Raw genomic sequence first — 11,733 nt, forward strand, 5'->3', positions numbered from 1 at the left:
TTTCTCCAAGAGAAACTCGGGTGATTCCTCCAACTAGGATTATAGTGATTGCCATAAGGATTGTTCCCTTGATTAACAAAAGCTGCATTGGCTTGTTTATAATGCTCACTTTGCACATGTCCATAGGGACAATTGGAAGTAGAATGTAAAACACTTGAATAAGTCATACATAATTCATTGGATTCATGATGGGAATGGTTAGGGAAGGAAGATACTTGATTTGCCGAGTTTTGGTTGATCAAGAATTGATTAAACCTTTATGATAAGGATTTCATCTCGGCGGCTATTTCATTGGAATGATCAACTTGATGTAAGCTAACATTCTTTCTTCCACTTAAATTCCTACCATTCTTAGAAGATAAAGTTCGATGTAAAGAACTTTCACTCATGCTCTCATAAAGATGCCACACGTCATCCTCATACCTATCAATGTAAGAGTCACCCATGGAAGCATCAACCATGCCCTTGTAATTATCGGATAAACTCTCGAAGAAATATTGAACTAATTGTCATTTGGACATGTCATGATGTGGACACTTCCTAAGTAATTCATTGAATCTTTCCCATGCCTCATGGAACATTTCCCCATCCCCGTGTGAAAACTCTCAAATTGAGGTTCTCATGGCATTGGTCTTAGAAGCCAGATAGTACTTCTTCAAGAACTCTTGTTGCATTTCTGCCCAAGAAGTTATTAAAAAAGGCCTAAGATTGTTAAACCAGTATTTTGCCTTGTCTTTAAGGGTGAATGGAAAAAGTTTAAGCCTTAAGACCTCTTTCGGCATGCTTGTGTATCTCACGGTGGAACATACTTCAAGAAACTCATCTAAATGCTTGTAAAGTTCTTCACCTGGAAGTCCATGATAGTTAGGAAGCATTTGAATGGTTTGTGATTTAATTTCATAGTGGTGTGCTCTAAATGGTGGCAATTGAATGCATATGGGTGCATTGTATTCATTAGGCACATATTGATCTCTTAAAGCAAGGGGAGGATTAGCAATTGGAGGTGCAACATGGGCACCTTCATTGCCTTGAACTATAGGAGGTTGTGGAGCAAACATTGGCCTAGGCATTCCCAATGGAACTTGGCCTTGTTGTTATGGTGGGTGAATGAATGGCCTCGGCATGCCTAATGGTACTTGCATGTTATCATGATGCACATTGGGGTGGACGATACCTTGTTGGTCTATGTGACCAAGGTCCTCCACATGGTCCTCATTAGGCCGCGATGGGGTAGAGATCCAACAAGTTGGTCAATGTTTCTATTATAGGTAGCTTCCATGGCCCAGGAGGCAGTTTTGGAGGACTTGAACTGATCTTGATTTTGAATAGCATGAGCAAAAAGAGCAGGAATGTGAAAATCATTGGGAAAGAGAGGAATGAGAACTCCATCATCAATTGTAAAGCCGTGTTTGCGGATTCACCTATTTTTAGTGAAATGATTGCTCTTCCATCCAGATATATGCATGCTGTGGAGCTAGCTTTGAAGTTCTGCAAGATACTCTCTAAGCAATATTTTCAGTTTTCATGACTAGCTTGTACGCATGGCTTCTTTTCTTTTCTTTTTTTATGAATAAAGATTCTCTAAGTTGTTGACATTATTTTTCATATTCAAATATATATGTAAATTTTTAGCTTTGAATCAAGAAAGACATTTAGATACATGTTACAAACGAAGTATGCATGAACACGTTAATCATATCTGTCTACAATATTCTTTAATGACTTGCAGACATTTCTCGAGAAGTTATTCAGATTTTTTTTTTTTTACTTACATGGTCAATGTTGATTGGCCGAACCAATGATCCCGAGAATATCTTTATTACAAAGCAAACCTTTTTGCAAAAAATGTGGTTAGCTAAAATATCATATAAATGCAATTGTCTAGCTTAGCTGAATACATATTTGTGTAATGTCTTTGCACCTAGCTCTCTTGTCTTGCTTTTGTACGTGTTTGTTACCATCAATTAGAATATATTTTATTTCCATGAAGGACCAACAATTTTATGAACAAGTTCGAAAAATATAAAATAAAGTAAAAATCAACTTCCTTGAAGTTACTTCCTAAGTCATCCTAATTCTCAATTATAAATACAGATAGCTCATGGAATTATCTGTAAAAAGAAAATATTTCCCATTATGCTTGTCATAGAAATTACATGTATGAACTATGACTGAATTTTGTTTCCACGGAAAATCAAATGAGCATATTATGCAAATTACATTTATACAAAGGAGCGTATTATGGGCATAACTAAGAATTATAAAAATAATGATAAGTAATTGAAAAGTAGAATTTATAAAGTATTTGATGTGAGTAGAGATTATATCATCGTTACGTCATTAAATATGATGATTTTTTCATGATGTTATTCCTTTCCTCACATAATTTTAAGTTATGATCATTTCTATTGCAGAGACTGTAATTGCTAAATTACCCTTTTTATTTACTTATAAACTTTACAGATTTAAAAGAAATATTGAAGTTAAGGATAAACAAATAAACAAATTTAACGACGTTACTCAATTTTCAGTGTTTTCTTTAAACAATACAAATTCTAACAATCTTATATATGGGGTTAAATAGATATTAAAATCTAAGTACAAAACTTTCACAACACAAATCAATTATGTTAGTTACAGAGAGAAGTGTAGCTAGCTAATAAGTAGCTCAGGCATATACAATTCCTATTACCTCTATATCATAAAAAGTGTCTCTTTTTAGAAATTTAACTTTTTAAGAGTAAAATTTTCTATGCTTTTTTATTATATTAATAGAGAATGAATTTTTTAGTATATTATCTTACATCACATGCTTTTATAACATTAAGGTAAGAGTGAAAATAAAATATTATAAAAAATAATACATTACATTTTAAATTTGGACAATTATTTTCGGACAGCAAGAAAAAAAATTGAACACTTTTTATTAAACGGAGGGAGTATTTCATTTGATAACAATCTAGTTATGGGCCAAACTGCAACATCAACATAAGTAAAAAACCACTCCTATTCAGTTCGGAAGTTCTTGCTAAAAGCATATGCATATGTAGTTACGACATGTCCAGAAGTAAAAGTCGATTCAGAATATTTATTCAAAGGCGCATATTATGGGCATAACTAAGAATTATAAAAAGAATGATAAGTAATTGAAAAGTAGAATTTATTAAGTATTTGATGTGAGTAGAGATTATATCATTGTTATGTCATTAAATATGATGATTTTTTTCACGATGTTATTCCTTTCTTCACATAATTTTAAGTCATGATCATTTCTTTTGCAGAGACTGTAATTGCTAAATTACCCTTTTTATTTGCTTGTAAACTCTATGGATTTGAAAGAAAGATTGAAGTTAAGGATAAACAAATAAACAAATTTAATGACGTTACTCAATTTTCAGTGTTTTCTTTAAACAAAAAAAATTCTAATAATCTGATACGTTCCTTAAGACTGAACAAGAGTTTATGTTGAAAACAAAAGAGAGTGAGATGGAAAAATAATAAGTTTCCAAACTACTTCGAGGGTAGCAACCTGCACAAGACTTTAAGTCTAATTTAATTCTTGCTTTCTTTATTCATGTCAAACTCTTAAATACAAGAAGGATGGAGTTTATTGCAAAACAAACTCCTATTATCTAGGAGACAAAACGTTAACAGAGGACCAACTCTAAAGAAGATAAAAAGAGAGAAAACAGGGAGACTAATTCAGCTACGACAAAGTCTATTTCAGCTATCAACCCCATTATGCACGTAACAGTGCCTCCCCCTCAAAATTAACCTTGTCCCCAAGGTTAAGTTCTGGAAAACGCCTCTTCATATCTAAGAGTCGTTCCCATGTTGCACTGTCTCTAGAAGTACCCACCCAATGAACTAAAATTTCTGTGATATTTCTTTGACCTTTGCGAACAATACGACATTCCAAAATTTGAGCAGGTTTCAGCTCCAATATTCATTCATTAGAAATTTCAGGAAGTCAATTTTGTGGTACTTCTTGATCGCCCAATTTTTTCTTCAGCTGAGAGACGTGAAAAACATTGTGCATTTTTGCTGAAGAAGGAAAATTTAATTTGTAAGCCACTGTTCCAACCCTTTCTAAAATCTGAAAAGGTCCATAATAATGAGGTGAAAGTTTAAGGAATTTTTGGACTGCTATCGAACATTGGTGATAAAGCTGAAGGCGTAAATAAACATAATCACCTATCTCAAAAGTTCGTTCTGTGTGCCTCATATTTGCAAAAATCTTCATGCAGTTCTGAGCTTCATGCAAATTCTGACACAACAACTTTAAAATTGAATCACGGTCCCTTAATTATTCGTCAAGTTGTGGCAATATGCTTGACCCATATGTATAAGGAACAAGCTTCGGAGGTTTGCAACCATAGACTGCTTCAAAGGGAGAGATACTAGTAGAAGAGTGAATATTTGTGTTATTCCAGTACTCTGCCAAGGTGAGATATTTCAGCCAATCTTTAGGTCGAAGGCTTACAAAACATCAAAGATAAGTCTCTAGGCACCTATTCACCACCTCAGTTTGGCCATTAGTCTGAGGATGATAGGCTGAATTGAATTGGAGGCTAGTTCCTTGTAGCTTGAATAATTGCTGCCAGAAATCACCAAGAAATTTAAAGACGTTATCTCGATCACTTACGATTGTCACGGGCATTCCATGAAATTTAAAGACGTTATCAAAAAAGGCTTGCACAACAGAAGAAGCTGTATAAGGATGGGATAGAGCTATGAAGTGTGCATATTTCGACAACCTGTCAACTACTACAAAAATAACATCCATGCCGCCTTATTTAGGTAAGCCATCAATAAAATCAATTGAGATATCGACCCAAATTTGATTCGGAATGGGCAGAGGTTGTAGAAGACCAATAGGCAAAGTATTTGTATTCTTGTTTCTTTGACAAACATCACACTTTTGTATAAATTTTTTGATAAAGGAGTGCATATTTGGCAAATATAAATCTTGTTGAACACGATACAAGGTCTAATGGAAGCCAGAATGTCCACCAACGGGGCTGGAATGAAACTCATGCAGAATAGTATTTCGAAAAGTGGAATTAACACCAACATAAAATCTTCCCTTGTATAAGAGTCGCCCATTCCGAATAGAATATTTGGATAGGTCTAGTTTCCCATCTTGATAAGATTGTAACTTGGCAACAATATCTGGATCTGCGAGAGAAAGGTTGTCCGATTCTTTCATCCATACTGGTATAATTCGTGAAATAGAATGTAAGTTAACATCCTGATCATGCCTGGACAATGCATCAGCTGCTGAGTTCATGGATCCCCCCTATACTCAACTATATAATGATAACCCAAAAGTTTCAATAACCAACATTGTTGAGAAGATGTCCCCACTCATTACTTTAACAAATATTTTAAGCTATGATGATCAGTCTGAATTATAAAACAACCTCCCAGCAAATATGGACGCCATCTTTGAACAGATAGGATTAGTACAAGTAGTTCTTTTTCATAAGTAGAGAAGTGAAGCTGCTTACCATGAAGGGCTTAGCTAAAATAAGCTATTGGACGGCCTGATTGCCTTAACACGGCACCGATTCACACTCGATCACAAATTTTTTGGTGAAATATGGAAGTGCAATAACAGGAGGATGAGTCAATGCTTGCTTAAATAACTCAAATGCTGCCTTGGAATTATCTGTCCAATGAAAAGCTCCTTTCTTTAACATATTTGTAAGGGGCGCTGCAATCTTTCCATACCTTAGAACAAACTTTCTGTAATATCATGTAAGGCCAAGAAATCCACAAAGTGATTTCAATGTTGATGGTAGAGGCCATTGTAGAATTGTGTCCACCTTCTTTTGGTCTACGGCAACACCAGTAGAAGAGATCACATGCCCTAAATAATCAACCTCTAAACATCCAAAACAACATTTTGACAATTTTGCATGCAATTTGTGTTGACGAAGGAGCTCCAAGGTTTGTTTTAGATGAGTGATATGGTCTACTTGGGAAGAGCTATAAACTAATATATCGTCAAAAAATACCAAAATAAATTTCCTTAGGAATGGACGAAATACCTTGTTCATGAGACTCTGAAATGTTGATAAAGCATTTGTGAGCTGAAAGGCATCACAAGAAATTCATAATGGCCGTCATGTGTCCGAAAAGCAGTTTTAGGAATGTCGTCCTCCACTACTCAAATTTAATGGAATCCAGACCTTAAGTCGGTTTGGAGAAGATAATTGCACCATGAAGCTCATCAAGGAGTTCATCTACCACTGGAATTGGATACCGATCTTTGACTGTTACACTGTTTAAAGCCCGATAATGAACACATAGCCGCCTACTACCATCATGCTTATGAACTAACACAACAGGGGATGAAAATGGGCTACGACTTGGTCTGATTATTCTTTCTTGGAGCATTTCTCTAACAATGCATTTTATTTCTGCCTTTTGCATCAATGGATATCTTTAGGGTCGGACATTAGTTAGTGATGATCCTAGAAGAAGCATGATACGATGATCGTGGGACCAAAGTGGGGGTAGACCAGATGGTAGAGAGGACACATTAGAGAACTCAGTGAGAATGGCTTGAATGCTTGGCGGAGGACTGGGTACTTTTGTAACAGCACAAACTTCTGAGATATGCAACAATAAACCCAGAGAGGGGCATCTAAAAAAGTGCTCCATTTGATGACAAGAAAGAATAAAGAGTTTTTTAGTAGTGACACCAAAAAGCTTAAATGTATCTCCTTTATAAGAAAATTGCATCAACATTTTGGATAAGTCCCATATTATGGGCCCCATTGATTGGAGCCATTGTGCACCCAATACGGCATCATAACCACCAAGAGAGAGCAGGTAGAATTTTGTTGTTATTGGAACTCCTTGGATGTTAAGTTTCACATCAAAACATTGTCCTTCACTAGATAATCGATCACCATTAGCCACCATAACATCAAATTGAGCCTTAGAACAGATAAGAAGACTAGTTCGGGAGGTAATTGATGGGTTTAAAAAATTATGGGTGGAGCCGGAATCAATAAGAATGTAAAGGGGCTTGCTGCAAATAATTCCAGTAACACGCATGGTCTATGGAGTTTGAGTACCGTCTATGGCATAAAGAGAGATTTAGGGATGTGTGATAGCAACATCGTCAAGCAAACAATCTATGTCTTCATCATTGGAATTATGTTTTTTAATAAGGAACAAAGTGAGAAACTTGCACTTATGGCCTGGCTTGAACTTTTCATCAGAGTTATAACAAAGCCCCTTGTCACGACGAGCTTTCATTTCCTCATGGTAAATTTTTTTAATGGTTGGTTGAGGGGTTGTTGGTGTCGAAGAAGATGGTTTGTTTGCAAAAAAGAATTTGCGGTCCTTAGAGTAATTCTTCTCTTGAAGACGAGCAAGTCCAATGGCATCCTTTAAAGAGGTGGGGCGAAAGGACTTTACCATAATCCGAATGTCCTCCTTGAGGCCACTGATGAAGGTGCAAGTGAGAAACTTATCAAGAAGACCATTAATCCACTGGGCTAAATTCTCAAATTGATTCTGATAAGCTACAACAGTGGATGTTTGACGTAGCTTGGATAACTCGCCCTTTGGGTCCTCATATTCAGTTGGGCTAAACTTCTTCTCAAGTGCTTGAACAAAGGACGCCCAATCTGAAAGCTCGCCCGTATGTTGCAAGTATTTAAAGTATTGGAGAACTGCACCCTTTAAGTGAAAGGAGGCATATAAAAGGCGCTAATGAACAGGAATTTGATATAGGATGAAATATTGGTCTGCCAATAAAATTCAACCAAAGGGGTCCTCTAAACCATTATATTTGAAGAGGTCAATCTTTGGCCCTTTGTTCTGTAGAGTGCCCACTGTTATTAGACGAGCCGACCAGTTGCTCTTCCTTCTTTGACAATGGGGCCTTAAAAAGCCTTTCTACAAACGCATTAAGAGCAGCAAGCTGGTGTCGAACCTTGTTCATAAATGCAGAAGTGTTGTCGTCAATTTGCTGCAGCGTTGAGCCGTGTTTGGCCACAATGTCTGATATATCCTTAAGACGGGTTTTTGGAATCCTCGAGTCTGTCAATGGGTTGCAGGATTTTGTCTCTGATACCACTGATACATTCCTTAACACTAAACAAGAGTTTATGTTGAAAACAAAATGGAGTGAGATAGAAAAATAATAGAAAAATGATAGGTCTTCCGACCTCAATTACCGACTCTTTCTCCGAATATACAACGTGGTTAGGAATGAGTCGAACAGAAAGAGATGCTTACGGGATTTTTTATTTTTATTTTTAAGAGTTCCAACGTGATCCAACCACGTTGTATTTAGAGGAAGAGTCGGTAATTAAGGTCGGAAGACCTATTATTTCTCAAAATAATAATTTTCTAAGCTACTTCGAGGGTAGCAACCTCCATAAGACTTTAAGTCTAATTTAATTCTTGCTTTCTTTATTCATGCAAACTCTTAAATACAAGAAGGATAGAGTTTGTTGCAAAACAAACTACTATTATCTAGGAAACAAAACGTTAATAGAAGACCAATTCTAAAGGAGATAAAAAGATAGAAAACAGGGAGACTAATACTCTACTTTCGCTATCAACCCCATTATGCATGTAACACAATCTTATATATGGGGTTAAATAGATATTAAAATCTAAGTGCAAAACTCTCACAATAAAAATCAGTTCTGTTAGTTACTAAGAGAAGTGCAGCTAGCTAATAAGTAGCTCAGGCATACACAATTCCTACTACCTCCATATCATAAAAAGTGTCTCTTTTTAGAAATTTAACTTTTTAAGAGTAAAATTTTCAATGTTTTTTTATTTATTATATTGATAGAGAATGAATTTTTAAGTATACCTTACATCACATGCTTTTATAACATTAAGGTAAGAATGAAAATAAAATATTATCAAAAATAATACATTACATTTTAAAATTGGACAATTATTTTAATATTTTTATAATATTATAAAAATATTATACCTTACATGCTTTTACATTTTTTAAAAAATAATAATAAAATAATAAAAAATAAAATTTGAACACTTTTTGTGAAATGGAGGGAGTATTTCGTTTGATAACAGTCTAATTATGGGCCAAACTGCAACATCAATATAAGTAAAAAATCACTCCTATTCGGTTCGGATTGGTTTGAATTAATAATTTCTGAGTAATCAAATTCTATTTAAATTTTTGTCAGTCCCTAAAACACAAAGAGTTGTTTGTTTTCGTAACCTTTATTAGTGCTTTGGTCTCCAACTTTCAAATTTTTAAAAGAAAATGTCTACACGCACAACATGTCCCTAACCAGACTAGAACTTTTTTGTCATCCCTCTTGAAGAAGAGAAATTATACCGACCACACTAGTGACCTGATGAGAAATTAGTTTAGCTAACTTGGAATACTATTGTTGTTGATGATGGATTCTGCGTAACCTGGATCTGATCTGACTTCCTGAACAAAGTGAAGAAAAGGTGATCTTACAAACACCGGTGTGTTACCAGTGGAGTAGGCTCCGACGAATAAGTCAATGTACGAAGTAATCTCTCTGGAGAAATCAAGAAATTGAGTTAGGATTTATTGCATACCTCCAAATGTCGATTAGCCCCCTTTAATTATAGGGCTTAGGTCAGGATGTCACGTAGAGTTACCGTTGTCTTCGTCCTTATCATAATCTGTAAATTTAATCCTTATCGTAATCGGTAGATTTAATCCTTATCGTAATCTGTAGGTTTAATTCTTATCGTAATCTATAATCCTTATCGTAATATGTAGAGCCTATCTCAATCTTATAAGATAGCACGTTAATTTAACAACTTTCCTTTATCCGCGGATATTTAATTTATACATCCATCAATTGTATATTACTTTCTTTCTCTGTTTATAATAAATGAAATATATACTATATGTATATATATATATATATATACACACACACACACACAAACAAAAAAATGCATGCATGGATGGGGAGAGCAAGAGGAGAGGAGGACTCACACGGTTGGGGATATACTTCGGTGCAGAGTGGAGAAACAGAGAACAAAGACTCTGGTGAATGTGAATATAGAGAGAACTTTGCCCTGTATTTATAGAGTAATACACAGAGTGTACAAATTTTGTTTTTTTTATTTAGTTGTTTATTTTATTGTTTTTGGATGACAATATACACAAGGTTAATAAGACTAAGCAGTGATATGCATCTTGAAAGAAATTATGGATTTGTATCATGAATGGTGTGTGGCTCCTATCTTTGAGAATTTTTTTATATATATATGGTAATATGAACATTTATAACAAAGATTAAGCAGTCCCAAAAATTCTATGTATCGTGCTTTTGAATTATTGAAGATTAAGCAGTTGGGTGGAGACAATTTTTTTTTTTTGTAAGTCAATTTATTTATTCAAACAAGAAGAACAACAGGCTACCAAAAGACAATTGCTCCCACATATCTGTAAAAAAGGTCGTTAGTCGTGTTACCTCCTTATTTTCAAAGGAAATTCAAGCATTTCAGATGAAAAAAGAGTGTTAAATGTCAATTCTCTTAAACTGGCCCATTAATTATGACTTATAAATAATTTTTTTAAGTGAATCATAAATGAGTTTGTGCGATCAAGCACGAACAAACTACGGGTGCATCCTCTTATATTTGGGTATGAAAAAAATATACAATGTGTTCGCGGCAGTGTGTACCGAATATACAATGTGTTCGCGGCATTGTGTACCGGGCAAATCGTAACCGTGTCCACATAGACCGCTACGATGTACCCAGTGCACTGAGTACATTGTGTATTTTCTTCTTGACATGAAAAGAAATATATATATATATATATATATATATATATATATATATATATATAAAATTGATATTTGACTAACTCTAAATAATATATCATTGAAGTAATCTATAATATCATAGCCACTCAATCATAACTCTCGTTGATATATTTCTCCGTCTATGTTGAAAATGCTAACTTCTACATGGCCTGACCCAATACTTCTAAAAAATTATTGCACTACAGATATTTGGGAGCAACATGCGCCATTTTCAATTCAGTGGATAAGATGGAAAAGTAAGTTTAATTTCTTTTCTTTTTTCTTTTGGCACGAGCACCGACTTTTCGAGCTTAATTTCCTTTTTCGACTTTTCAAACAATGTAACATTTTTTCTTACTTCTTATGCTCACGTAATATCTCTTTTTCACTCACGGACTTAGCCACCTCTAGATGTTCTTACGTTTCTCCCTCAAGAAATTTTGAATATACGTGATACAATAAATTTTTTATTACTTTTTTTGGATGACGATACATACAAAATTTCTAAGAGAAAGTTGAAATAAAATTTAGTAGTAATCAATTCCTCTTAGTCCAGTCCAATGTATGACTTTTAGAAAGATGGCCAGGTATCGCCGTTGATCAACATGGCCATGCACCAAATTCTGTATATCTATCTTGCAAATATTACAAAGAAAATGTCGGCAATTCATCAACTACACAATTTTAAAAAGGACAAATGTTAGTTTATGGGTTCTGCTTAGTATGACAATAAAATTGTGACTATTTTTGTGGGCAGGTGTGACGTGGACAGGTGCAAAATACTGGACAAGTTATCACACTGGCAAGTTACATGACATCATGATTCGACATCGCTTGGGAAAGAGAAAGTGTTATATGTAATGTTTTACATCACTCTTTCACACAACTTGTGAAAAGCAATAATGCTTGTGAACTCGTTAGAACTCTG

At 34.7% G+C, this 11,733-nt stretch overlaps 1 pseudogene; it reads left to right on the plus strand.

Moving 5' to 3' along the window:
- Positions 1 to 519: 519 nt before the first annotated feature.
- Positions 520 to 618, plus strand: LOC132315176 (small nucleolar RNA R71; annotated as a pseudogene).
- The last annotated feature ends 11,115 nt before the right edge of the window (positions 619 to 11,733 follow it).

The sequence above is a fragment of the Cornus florida genome, unplaced genomic scaffold, assembly GCF_030987335.1.
Source record: "Cornus florida cultivar Cherokee Brave unplaced genomic scaffold, ASM3098733v1 CherokeeBrave_3.0.0_Hap2_Chr06, whole genome shotgun sequence".
Classification (NCBI taxonomy): domain Eukaryota; kingdom Viridiplantae; phylum Streptophyta; class Magnoliopsida; order Cornales; family Cornaceae; genus Cornus; species Cornus florida.